Here is a 14,067-nt window from a genome sequence, read left to right on the forward strand (position 1 = left end):
TTAAGCTCTTAACCTTTTCTCTTGTGGTGGCTTTGAAAAAGTCCAGTCTTAGAGACTAAAGCCCTTCTGTTTGGGGGTGTGTGGTCTTCATCTACCAGGCACAGCTTAGCACTTACAACAAATCAGGCACTGCAAGGTGCTTTCCGTGTTTTGTTTCATACTCCCTGTAGCCTGAGAGGGTGATGTAATCACTACATCCAGTCTGTAACTTCTGAGGTCATGCCAGCAGGCGGTGGCAAATCTGTGTCCAGAAAACCCTAGCACACTGTCTCCAGAGCTCCTGTTCAGGGTTGCTCTGCGTAGGCTCCGTTCTGTTGTGTTAGCACCTCCTGGCCGGTGACATCCTCGTCATCCTGGTCAGGGCTCCAGCCGGCTGAGTGGGGAAGGAAAGGTGTGGTGGTCTGAGCAAAACCTCCCACACCCCAGATCTTAGTAACTAGGACAGTGGGCTCCCTTTTAGCCCTCCCTCAGCGAGCCTGCCAAATAGAAATTAAACAAGAGACTAACGCACAGCAGCTCAGTCTGTACCTAGCAGACATGCAGGCCTGAAGTAGGGTGAAGAAAGCGCTGGTCGGGACCGAAGTGGAAGAGCTAGTCTGTCCTGCCTAACCAGGTGACCAGATGGGGGCATCCACTAGGCACCAGGCCATGTGCTCCGTACTGGGGGAAAGACTGATAAGGCAATGACTGCCTTTTAGTCCTCCCTGGCGGAGCAGCGCAGGAGAGCTGCATGGAGACATTAAGGTGCTCACATTGGGTGTAGGCACAGTGGCCATGAGACGATAGTGGGAGACAGCCCTGCCTGGTGGTTTAGGACAAAGTGTTTTGGAGAGGACACCCAAGAGAGCTGAAGCTCCAAGTTAAAGTGAGACACATGATGAGGTTAAGATAGGTGTGGGAGCATCAAAACATAGGTTTTGCTGGGTTTTAAAGTTTAAGGAGACTGGCAGGAAGTAGGAGGGAGGGGGAAATCGGGAAACAGTAACAGGACCGGGCTTGTCCGCGCTTAGTAACTGGCTTTGTCCTGAGGGCAACCGAGCCTGAGCCCAGGGCAGGACTTTGAGCGAGGGAATGGTCAGATTTGCATTTTTACATCTCAAATGACTGGAGGATGGACCAGGATGGATGCCCCTGAAAAGCAGAGACACTCTAACATCCAGATTGTGGCCTTTCTCATTTGCCACTAAAAAGAACCAGAGCTCCATTGGGAAATGGTGCCGAGAGGTGTGTGTAGATATGCTAGATGAACCTGGAACATGATGTTATGGCAGAAAGTCAACAAGCTGTCAAAAATGGTGTAACTCATAAGGACGCAGGCTCCTGGCTGAAAATGGGATCATTTGAGCATCAACAGGAATTACAAGTATGATGGAATGGGGATCCCTGGGTGACGCAGCGGTTTGGCGCCTGCCTTTGGCCCAGGGCGCGATCCTGGAGACCCGGGATCGAATCCCACGTCAGGCTCCCGGTGCATGGAGCCTGCTTCTCCCTCTGCCTGTGTCTCTGCCTCTCTCTCTCTCTCTCTCTCTCTCTCTCTCTCTGTGTGACTGTCATAAATAAATAAAAAAATAAAAAAAGAAGTATGATGGAATGAAAAATGTTTTAAATCTGTAAGGTCAATATTTTATTGGTCACTTTGAAGGGTGCAAGTACTTGTTAACAAAGGGATGGAAACAAACATTTATCTTTCCTGTATTAACAATACTTCAGGGTAATCAAAAAGTAAGTGGAAGTTTGTAGGAATATTCTAGCTGTTGGGCGGGAGGGGTGGGGAAACTGGGTGACGGGCACTGAGGAGGGCACTTGATGGGAGGAGCACTGGGTGTTACACTATATGTTGGCAAATTAAACTTAAATAAAAAAAAAATTCCAGCTAATAGATGATGGAATTATAGGGTTAATTTGTCCCTAATTTGTAAACCTCTAATGAAATAATGAAGCAAGGTAATGACAACAGCCACACTATCGTAAGACTATAGCTGACGTCATGTGCCCCCTGCTGGAAGTCAACAATACTTTCTTGCAAAAGAAAAAAAAAAGTCCATATTAAGTTCTAGATCTAAATACCAGTTTACAGGAAAGACATGAATCTGAGGACTGTGTTCAAATGACATCATGAGGATGTAAGCAGCAAAAACCAGTAAATGTAAAACTAAAGAAAATCTGGATCCTAAAAAAAAAAAAAAAAGACAAATGACAAAACGAAAAAACAAAAGACAGAAAGGAACCTAGATATTTAGAGCCATATCAACAAAATGCAAGCATGGATCCTGATTCAAATAAGCCAGCTATCAATGGAGACAACTGGGATAATTTGAACCTGTGGTTAACCATTCTCTAGGACGACCCTCTAAAATCCTAGCCTCCTGGTATTCACACCCTCTCACAATAAGGCGGGCTGGCATGTGTGTGACCCACACATGGGTCATGAAAGGTCTTGGAGCTTCCTCCTTGGATCCCTGGTTCGCTTGCCCTGGGGGAAGCCAGGCAAGGTTCTAGGGCCATTCAAGCTGCCGTGTGGAAAACCCTTGTGGAGAGGACCAGAGCCCCTTGCCAACAGCCAGCACCCACTTGCCAGCCAGTGTCGATGAGCCGCATGGAAAGCAGATCCTCCAGTACCTGTCGGACTTCCGGGTGACTGGCATCTCATGAGACTCCAATCCAGAACCAGCTAGATCATCTGCTCTCAGGTTTCCAACCCATAGAAAGTATGAGCAACAGGAGATGCCTGAGTGGCTCAGTGGTTGAGCAGCTGCCTTCAGCTCAGGCTGTGATCCCGGGATCTTGGGATCTTGGGATGAAGTCCCATATCGGGTTGCTCGTATGGAGCTTGCTTCTTCCTCTGCCTATGTCTCTGCCTCTCTCTCTCTCGCTGTCTCTCATGAATAAATAAATAAAATCTTAAAAAACTATGAGCAACAATAAGTGTTTATTATTGTTTTAAACCACTAAGTTACACAGCAGTGGATAACATACAAATAGTGATTAGTTGATGATTTAAAGAATATTTAGGGGATCCCTGGGTGGCTCAGCGCTTTAGCGCCTGCCTTTGGCCCAGGGCGCGATCCTGGAGTCCCGGAATCAAGTCCCTCATTGGGATCCCGGCATGGAGCCTGCTTCTCCCTCCTGTGTCTCTGCCTCTCTCTCTCTCTCTCTCTCTTTCTCTCTATCATAAATAAATAAATTTAAAAAATAAAGAATATTTAATGCATAAGTGAAGAATGTTATTGTGATTGTTATTTGAGTGTTGTTTCAGAGCATACTGAAGTATTTACAGATGCATTAAGATGCTGAGATTTGCTTCAAAATAATACAGTTAGGTGGCAGCAGGCAGGGGGCGGTATAGATGAAGTGAATGGTCATGAGTTTATACTGGTTGTAGCAATAGACATACTCATAGTCTTCTCTACTTTTTGTGTTGTTGAAATTTGCTATAATAAAACATTATTAAAAATAAAACATTATGAAAAAAAAGGTACTTACGGTGGTCCACACAAGAGAAAAGGTGGCTGCAATAGAGCAGTAGTTATAAGGGTTGTAGAAAAGATGATGGAAGCAAAATATTCAGAAAGCAAATGTTTAGGCCTTAATGACTGAACAGACCTGGGGAGGTGAGAAAGGAGAATCAAGGGTGACTCTGGGATCTGGATAGACCTACCGGACGCTTGCCAGCTGTGCAAGCTTGGACGAGTTACTCAGCATCTCTGTGCTCATTTTCCCTCTCCCTCTGCCTCTCCCCCACCCCTCAAATAAATAAAAAGTCAACAACAACAACAACCCAGTACTACCTAAAGGATTAAATTAATTAAAATACATAAAGCACTTAGAACAGTATTGAGCACATAGTAAACCCTCAAAGTGTTAGCGCTTCCACTGGGGAGGCCCAGGACTCCCGTGGGATGGTGGTTTTGGCTTTGGACATATTGAGAGTACAGTGGTGAGGGACTTTCATGAAGCTGTCAACAGGCATTTGCATCCCAATCTGAAGTTCAGGAGGGAAGCTGGAGATAGAGATGTGGATGATTTGATACATCTTATTTTATCTTATTTTTTATTTTTTAAATTTTTATTTAAACTCAGTTAAAATATAATGTATTATTGGTTTCAGAGGTAGAGTTCAGTGATTCATCAGTCTTACATAACACCCAGTGCTCATTATATCACGTGCCCTCCATGACGTTCATCACCCTGTGTCACTCTGTCCCCCCGCCCCCCTCCCCTCCAGCAACCTTCAGTTTGTTTCCTATGATTAAGAGTCTCTTATGATTTGTCTCCCTCTCTGATTTTATCTTATTTGTTTTCCCCTCCCTTCCCCCATGATCTTCTGTTTTGTTTCTTAAATTCCACATGAGTGAGGTCATATGATAACTGTCTTTCTCTGATTGACTTATTTCGCTTAGCATAATACCCTCTAGATCATCCAGGTCGTTGCAAATGGTAAGATTTCACTTTTTTTTTGATGGCTGAGTAGTAGTCCATGGTGTGTGTGTGTGTGTGTGTGTGTGTGTATACATACATATACACCACATCTTCTTTATCCATTCATCTGTCAATGGACATCTGGGCTCTCTCCATGGTTTGGCTATTGTGGACATTGCTGCTATAATCATTGGGGTGCAGGTGCCCCTTTGGATCACTACATTTGTATCTTTGGGGTAAATCCCTAGTAGTGCAATTGCTGGGTCATGGGGTAGCCCTATTCTCAACTTTTTGAGGAATCTCCATACTGCAACCTCCAGAGTGGTTGCACCAGCTTGCATTCCCACCAGCAGAGTAAGACGGTTCCCCTTTCTCTGCATCCTCGCCAACATCTGTCATTTCCTGACTTGTTCATTTTAGCCATTCTGGTTGTGGTGTGAAGTAGCATCTCATTGTGGTTTTGATTTGTATTTCCCTGATGATTCGGCACATTTTAAAACCTTAAGAGTGAGTCAGCCCTTTGGACAGACACTTCACCAAAGAAGATATACAAATGTCAATAAACACATGAAACAATGTTAAATATAATTAGATATTAGGCAAATGCGAACTAAAGCAACAATGAAATATACCTACTAGAATTGACTAAAATTTTTTTTAAAAATCGTGATAATACCAACTACTGGTAAAAATGTGGAGCAACTAGAGCCCTCATACTTTGCCAGTGGTAAAGTAAAATGGTACAACTCCTGGAAAACAATTTGGCAGTTTCTTTTAAAATTAAGTACCATCCAACCCAGCAATTGCACAGTTTATCCTAGAAAAGTAAAAATGTGTGTTCAAACAAAATCTTGTACATGAATGTTTGGAGAAGCATTATTGGTAATAACCAAAATCTGGAACAATCCAAATATTCTTCAACAGGCAAATGGATAAACTAACTGTGGTCCATCCAGACAATGGAATGCTCCTCTGCAGTAAAATGGACTAAGCCATAGCCATCTACAGCCACCTGGATGGATCTCAAGGCATTATTTTATGAAGAATGATTGAGCCCAACAGAACCCCAGGAAACTCGTATTTTTTTTTAAGATTTTTATTTATTTATTCATGAGAGGCACAGAGAGAGGCAGAGACACAGGCAGAGGGAGAAGCAGGCTCCATGCAGGGAGCCCGACGTGGGACTCGATCCCGGGACTCCAGGATCATGCCCTGGGCCAAAGGCAGACGTTAAACTGCTGAGCCACCCAGGGATCCCCAGGAACCTCATATTTAAGGAGCATATGGAAACCTCGTCCCTTGCTCTCTAACACAACACATGCTGCCTAGGTTTGGGCCCTACTGAATCTTGCCTGGGCTAGTGCTCCAGCCTCCTCACTGGCCTCAGCCCCTCGCCTTGGGTCTCTCCAGTCCACATTGCACACTATTTCTAGATGGATTTTCCTGATAGTAAACACTGAACTTTTTTTTTTTTTAAGATTTTATTCATTTATTCATGAGAGACTCACAGAAAGAGGCAGCAACACAGGCAGAGGGAGAAGCAGGCTCCCTGTGGGGAGCTGATGTGGGTCTCAATCCCAGGACCCCAGGATCACGCCCTGAGCCGAAGGCAGATGCTCAACCGCTGAGCCACCCAGGTGTCCAACCCTGAACTTTTCAATAGCACATTTTTGCTGTCAGGCTAGAGTCCAAACTCCTCCTTTATACAGCTTACCTCTGTCCTCTCATTTTTCTTTTTTCTTTTTTTTTTAATTTTTTAAAAATTTATTTGTGATAGTCACACACACACAGAGAGAGAGAGAGAGAGAGAGAGAGAGAGGCAGAGACACAGGCAGAGGGAGAAGCAGGCTCCATGCACTGGGAACCCGACGTGGGATTCGATCCCAGGTCTCCAGGATCGCGCCCTGGGCCAAAGGCAGGCGCCAAACCGCTGCGCCACCCAGGGATCCCCTCCTCTCATTTTTCAATGCTCCAGCCATTATGAACTCATCTTTATGCTATAGAATGTTCCATTTGGTCCCTCACTGCGAGGCTTTGGAATTTATATTTCTTTCTTTCTTTCTTTCTTTCTTTCTTTCTTTCTTTCTTTCTTTCTTTCTTTCTTTCTTTCTTCTTCCCTTCCTTCCTTCCTTCCTTCCTTCCTTCTTTCTTTCTTTCTTCTTTCTTTCTTTCTTTCTTTCTTTCTTTCTTTCTTCTTTCTTTCTTTTCTTTCTTTCCTTTCTTTCTTTCTTTCTTTCTTTCTTTCTTTCTTTCTTTCTTTCTTTCTTTCCTTTCTTTCTTTCTTCTTTCGATTGTATTGATCTATTTGACAGAGAGAGAGAGAGTGAGAGCACAAGCAGGGGAAGAGGGAGAAGCAGGCTCCCCACTGAGCAGGGAGCCTCATGCAGGGCTCGATCCCAAGACCCCCCGGAATCATGATCTGAGTTCAAGGCAGACGCTTCACCGACTGAGCCACCCAGGCACCCCGGCATTTCAAATTTTCGGCCTAGAGCTCTTACCCAACCCTCTGGGTGTGACTCAGTCACCGCCACCCTGCTGGTCTAGGTCTTGCTAGCACCTCGTGGAAGGAAGACTGGCCTATAGAGCCCCTTCGGCGGCCTCGAGAGCCCAGGGGTGCCCCCCATCACAGCACTAGCCACGTTCCCCTGGGATCAGCCACAGATTGTTTGGCACCAACCAGTAACACTGAGTCCCGAGGGAAGGGACCTGTCATCACATTCGCCTCTGGGCCCCCGGAGTCTAGCTGGGTGCTTCACACCCACCGAGTGTCCAACAAATGTTTGTCGTCTAAACAACGGCGTGGGTGGATGAGGAAATGAAGGAGTGAGCGGGGAGGTCCAAGTGCCCACATTCATATTCTCTCGGTGGGGCAACCCTGGGAGGGCACCCTGCATTCTCCCTTCTCTCCACTGGGTGACAGTTGAGGCCCGCAAACCTCTCAGATGGGCGCTGCTGCCGTTGCACCCCCTGGTGGCCACACATTCTCCAGCTGTTCTATTGGAAATGATTTTTTTTGTATCAAGAATCGCAAACAAAGAAAAGATGTGGTAAATTTAAATTAGGGAAAAATGACTCCTTAGAGTGCTCCTAGCCTGTGGGCTTCTACATGAGTGGGTGACAGAAGCTAGATTTCCTGCTGGCTTTTGCCACCTTGGGTCCCCCTGGGTGGCCCTACCGCCCAGACTCTTCCCTGCCCATCACTCTACCGCGAGGCCCTCCCTGCCTTTATCAGAGCTCTGTCTCCAGTCGTCCCTCCCTGCACACCCATGTCACCCCGGGTACTTCAGTGTCCTGTGGATGACCCTTCACCCCCCAGCTCCCAGGTTCCCTGCAGTGACTTCCCTTCTGCCTCATTTCGGCCAGTGGCCCCGGATGTGAAAGTCCACCCTTCCGCTCTCAGGCCGCAGCCACACGTGGATCCGGCCCCCACTTCCTCCCCCTGCTTCTCCCCTCCGCTGTGCTGGCACCCACCCCCAGCCCTGCCCCTTCACCCCTGCTCCTCCCAGCAGCCCCTGCCTCCCTGCCCTGCTTTCCCAGGCGGAATCACGGCTCCTCCCAGGTAGGCCTCGGCCTTGGCCTCGTTACTTGAGCGCTCTGAGCCTCACGCCCTCACACTGAAGTGGGGATGACCACACGCAGGCCTGAAAGAGTGTGGGCTGGAAACCGAGTCACTACGGGTGAGCACTTAGAATGGGCCTGGCACAGCCTACGTGGTGTCTGCTCCCAGGGGTTATCAGCGTCGTTCAAGCCGGAGCCCCTGGTGGTTGGCCACACCGGCCACCTCAGACTCCCTCATCAGCCAACCGGCCCTTGCACTAATCCCACCATCTTCCTTCTCCACACTTAGCGCCAGGCCTCTGCACCCGGGGAGACAAGAAACAGCAACCAGAGAGCTCCACGGCCCCTGGAGTGCTGCCGCCAGCCACCCCCCTTCAGCCTCTGCTGGCTCCAGGCCCATTTGGAAAGCCTTGATTGTCCTCAGCTCGGTCCCCCCGCTCTGTCGGCAGTGGCCATTCCACATCTTCACCACGCTCCCCATCCACATGCTGAGAAGTCTAAAGGCCCAAAGGGGTACCACTGATTGGGGTGAGTGGATAAACACGGCCACAGTATTTTGTAGTTTCCCACCGACGTGTGATGGCCCCTCACCTCCCACACTGATCCTCACAGCCCTGCGTGTTCCCTACTCTGTTCCCATCTCCTGAAACGCCTCCAGCGGACCCTCTGGAGTCGCTGCTCCTCACCTGCAAGCTCCCTCTGGACACGGTCTCTGTGAAGAGCACCCCTCCCTTCCTGCCTCTTCCTGAGGACGCTGCTTCTTTCCCTCAGCTCGTGTGTCACCAGCCCAGAAGGTGTGCAGCCGCCACCCTTCAGCTCTACTTTCAGGCCCTTCTTCTTCCCTAAAGTCCCTCAGCTTTAAATCTCCTGTTGACGCACGGTACCGCTCACTCTACCTCCCTTTTCCGCTCACCTATCAATCCCTGGGTTACTTCTCATTTCTGGAAGGCTTTAGCTCCTGCCTCATGCATTCCTTCTGATGCTAATCCTGTCCACGTTCTCAGAGATTCCAACATCCACACGGACAGTTCCAGGATCTCTTCTCTTCCAGTGACCTTGCCCTTTACCCTGTCTGAACCACTCACTCCCATGGTCATTCCTGGTCCTTGTCATCACCGACAACCGCAGTCCCTCTCTATTAGTGTCCCAGAGCTGCTGTAACAAAGCACCACCCACTGGGCAGTTTGAACAACAGAACGTTATTGCCTCACGTTTCTAGAGGCTGCAAGTCCGAGATCAAAGTGTTGGCTGGGTTGGTTCCTTCTTGGAGACCATGAGGGAGCATCTGTTCCCTTCGGACCTCTTCCCTAACTTCTGGTGGTTTGCTGGCAATCGTCATTTGGCATTCCTTGGCCTGTAGACACATCACCATAATCTCTGCCTGCATCTTCACATGGTCTCTCCCTGTGTCCCTATCTGTCCTTATGTCTTATTTTCTGCTTTTTGACACTGGTCATACTGGATTAGGGCCCACCCACATGACTTGTTTGAACTGGATTACCTCTGTAAGGCCTCCATTTCCAAATAAGGTCATGTTCTGAGGTACAGGACGGCACAATTTAACCCATAATACCTCCTATAAATTCAATCCCATGCATCCCACCCACCAATCACCACCTCATTTCTTCCCAACTCATTCCCTCTAGTACCCTATCTCCAATGTTCCTTTGATCCCACCATGACCTGCAGGTCACTGATCATCCCCCTCTCCCCCCACCATGCCTCTCTCCTTTATCATTCTCTCTTCCCTCTTTAACCAATGGAAAGCCCACAGCTTCTCTCTCCTCTACGGTAGTCATTTCATAAATTGGCAGCCCTGGCTAGCCTATTCTGTACTTAACATGGCAGGAGAAAAACCCCAATACGTTTGTGTTAATAAGTCTCACTTTAGGGACGCCTGGGTGGCTCAGTGGTTGAGCATCTGCTTTTGGCTCAGGTCATGATCCTAGTCTTGGGATCGAGTCCCGCATTGGGCTCCCCACAGGGAGCCTGCTTCTCCCTCTGCCTGGGTCTCTGCCTCTCTCAGTGTGTCTCTCATGAATAAATAAATAAAATGTTTAAAAAAAAAAGTCTCACTCTAAGGGGTACCTGGGAGGCACAGTCAGTTGAGTGTTTGACTCTTGGTTTCTGCTTGGGTTGTGATCTTGGGGTGGTGGGATCAGGCCCGGGTTGGACTCTGCACTCAGCATGGAGTCTGCTTGGGACACTCTCTCCCTCTCTCTCTCTGTGCCCCTCCCCACTGTGTTCACGTTCTCTCTAAAATAAATAAATAAAACTTTAAAAAAATAAGTCTCACTTTAAACTCCTACTCACTTCAAGTGGATGCTTCATGCTACTTGGGAGCTCAATACATTCCCTAGTGTATGTACACTCTTGATCTTCTAGATGACTACTCATATTATCTCCCCTCTTCTCAAATCTCCAACACCTTGTTTTCCCATCCTTCCTCTTAGCTAATGACTTTGATTATTTCCTTGAAATAAAGCAATCACAAGAGTACTTCTATAAGCAGACACTCAATTGCCTTGTGCCTGCCTCGCTCCTATACCTGTAGATTCTGCTTAGGGCCACACATGCCCTGGAGCCCAACAATTCCCTTTTCTCTCTCCTGGAATCATCAAATTTTCTCTATTTTACCTTTCCCATAAGTATGAGAAAATGCCTTAATTTCTTAAGAAATTAGATTAGGGGATCCCTGGGTGGCTCAGCGGTTCAGTGCCTGCCTTTGGCCCGGGGTGTGATCCTGGAGTTCCGGGATCGAGTCCCATATCAGGCTCCCTGCATGGAGCCTGCTTCTCCCTCTGCCTGTGTCTCTGCTTCTCTCTCTCTCTCTCTCTCTCTCATAAATAAATAAATAAATATCTTTAAAAAAAAAGAAATTAGATTAGGATTTCTTAAGAAATCCTCTCTTAGGTGGACACCTGGATGGCTCAGTGGTTGAGCATCTGCCTTTGGCTCAGGGCGTGATCCTGGGGTCCTGAGATCTAGTCCTACATTGGGCTCCCTGCAGGAAGCCTGCTTCTCCCTCTGCCTATGTCTCTGCCTCTGTTTCTCCATCTCTCATGAATAAATAAATAAAATCTTAAAAAAAAAAGAAAAAAGAAATCCTCTCTTAGGGCCTAGGAGGAGCAACTCTGCAATAGCAATGAGCATACCCAGCCTCCAGATCTTGGTTTCTAAATATCAAACCCCAGTAAAGGGCTCTTTGGAGAAATGGCTGATTCCTGGGTTGGGTTTAAGGAAAGTCCAAGATGAACTTTGAGCATGTCATGCCAGAAAGTACATCCTCAAAGAATAATGGGGGTTTGTCAAAGAGATGGAAGCCAACTTGAAGGGCCTCCTACTGGCCAAATCATGGACAATTTGAGCACCAAAGTAAATCATGATAGTAATAGATTACAAACCATTGAATAAAATGGGAAGTCATGAGTCCCTACTGATATAAGCAAATGAGTAAGTAGAAAGTTTGATGAAAATGAAACATTAAAAAAAAAGAAAATGAAACATTTACACAGTTTCAAAGTACCCCCCATGTTCTTATTAATTATAAAGGGAAAATTATAATTTTGCAATTATAATGCATAATGAAGTCCAGTAAACATCAACTTAAGTAATGAAAATGAACATCCTTAGTAATGACGTAAATGGCAATTATGGCCTGTAAAGTTAAAAAATGTCAAGGTCTCAAAAGTCAAGGACAGTTTGGGGGCACCTGGGTGGCTCAGTCAATTAAGCATCCAAATCTTGATGTCTGCTCAGGTCATGATTTCAGGGTTGTGAGATTGAACCCCATGTCAGGCTCCCTGCTGGGAGTGGAGCCTGCTTGGGATTCCCTCTCTCCTCTGCCCTCTGCCCCTCCCTCACCTCTCTTTCTTAAAAAAAAAAAAAAAAAAAAAAAAAAAATTAAGGACAGATTGAAGAATTGCTCCAGTTTGAAGGACACTAAAGAAATGTCTAAAAGCAAGGTGCGACTTTTGAACTGGCTATAAGTGACATTATTTGGACAACTGGTAAAACTTGGATGTGGTTCCAGGGACTAGATTGTCATTATATGTTATTCCTGATTTTGATGATGGTATGGGGCTTTATAAGAGAATGCTTTTATTTGTAGAAAATCTATAGTCAAGTATTGGGTGATGGAACATCAAGTTGGCAGCTTTCAGCATGCTAGGAGAAGAAAGTTTTTGTACTGTTCATGAAACAGTTATGTAAGTTTGAAATAGTTTCAAAATAAGACTTAAAAAAATAGTAAAGATTGCATTTCTTGACCCCACTCTCCCCTCCTGTTCTCTACTCCACTACTTCTTACAAGAGTCATCTACACTCCAATCCTTTCTTTACCCTTTTTTCTTGAACCACTTCAAACAGCTTTCGTTACCACTGATGCTCTCGCTAAGGTCACCAGTGACTACTGTATTGCTAAGTTGAAGAAACAATTTTCAATCCTTATCTTGACAGACACATCAGCAGAATTTGACACTGATTAATCTTTCTTGAAACATTTTCTGTATTTATATTCCAGGACCCCACTTCCTGTTGGTATTATTTTTTTTCAGTCTCCTCTGTGATCTCTCCTCATTTCCTCTGACCTCTGAAGAAATGAGGGATCCCAGGATTCTGGACTCAGACCTTTCCTCTTCTTACTGCTTTGTTGAGTTTATTCAGTCCCCTGGCTTTAAATAACATCCATATGTTGATGACTTACTAATTTATATCTCTAGCTTAGGCTTCTTTTCTAAACTGTGGACTTCTATAACCAAATGCTTACTCCACATTTTCCATTGGATGTTGTCCAATAGCCATCTCAAATTTAACATGGCCAACACTTAACTCCTGATCTTCCCTCCCCCAAGTCTGCTCTATTTACTCTCCCCCTTATCGGTTAATGGCAACTTCTTCCTACCAATTGCTCCAAAACCCCTGGAGTTACCCTTGGCTCTTCTCTTTTCTTCACATCAATTACATTAGCAAATTTTATTGTCTACTGTACCCCTACCCTGGAACAGGTCGCCACCATCTGTCATTGGAGTTACCCGAGAGGCCCCCTTACTGGTCCGCTTCCATACGCTCCAGTTTATTCTTTGTCACTCTCTATTGACTCCCCATTTCACTCTGAGTAAAAGTCAAAGTCCCTAGCATTGGGGCACAAGACTCTACATGGTCACTTACTCTGACCAAGTTGGCTGAGAATAAAAGTTTGATAATACTGAATGATGTAGGGGCACCTGGGTGGCTCAGTCGGTCAAGCATCTGCCTTTGGCTCAGGTTATGATCTCAGAGGGGAGTCTGCTTCTCCTTCTCCCCCCTGCCCCTCCCCCCACTCATGCTGTCTCTCTCTCTCAAATAAATACATAAAATCTTAAAAAAAAAAACCAAATGATGTAGAAAATAGTCCCACTTATACAGTGTTAGTGAAATGCAATTTGTTAATATCTATAAAATATTTAAATTAAGCATATGCTGTGGCCTAGCAATTCCATTGGTAAAAATTTATCTTGTGAAAATACATAAGTGGTCAGACACACATATGCTATGTTCACTGCAGCATTATTTGTCATGGCAACACAAATTAACATGGCACATCCATACAATGGAAGACCATATATGGTAATGGAAATTCATGGGCTTTGGAAAGATCTCCAAGATATATTGTTAAATGCTAAAAGAGGGGCACCTGGGGGGCTCAGCAGTTGAGCATCTGCCTTTGGCTCAGGGTGTGATCCCGGGGTCCTGGCATCAAGTTCATATCGGGCTCCCCGCAGGGAGCCTGCTTCTCCCTCTGCCTGTGTCTCTGCCTCTCTCTGTGTCTCTCATGAATAAATAAATAAAATCTTTAAAAAAAAATGTTAAAAGAAGTAGATTGGTTGGGAACTGTGGAATAATCTCATAGTTTAGTAAAAGGTCAACATAAACATGCTCTGTGCGTGCATTTAAAACATGATTTGCAAAGGTTACCGATCAGCTTGGGCTATGTCTGCAGAGTGAGGGTGGGAGCTGGAGTACAAAAAAGATGCGTCTTCCTATTCATTTTCAATTACTTTTTTTAAAAAAGAGAAAATACGTGTTTTTTTGAAGATTTTAAAGAAAAAA

Source organism: Canis lupus, chromosome 27 (genome assembly GCF_011100685.1).
Source record: "Canis lupus familiaris isolate Mischka breed German Shepherd chromosome 27, alternate assembly UU_Cfam_GSD_1.0, whole genome shotgun sequence".
NCBI lineage: Eukaryota > Metazoa > Chordata > Mammalia > Carnivora > Canidae > Canis > Canis lupus.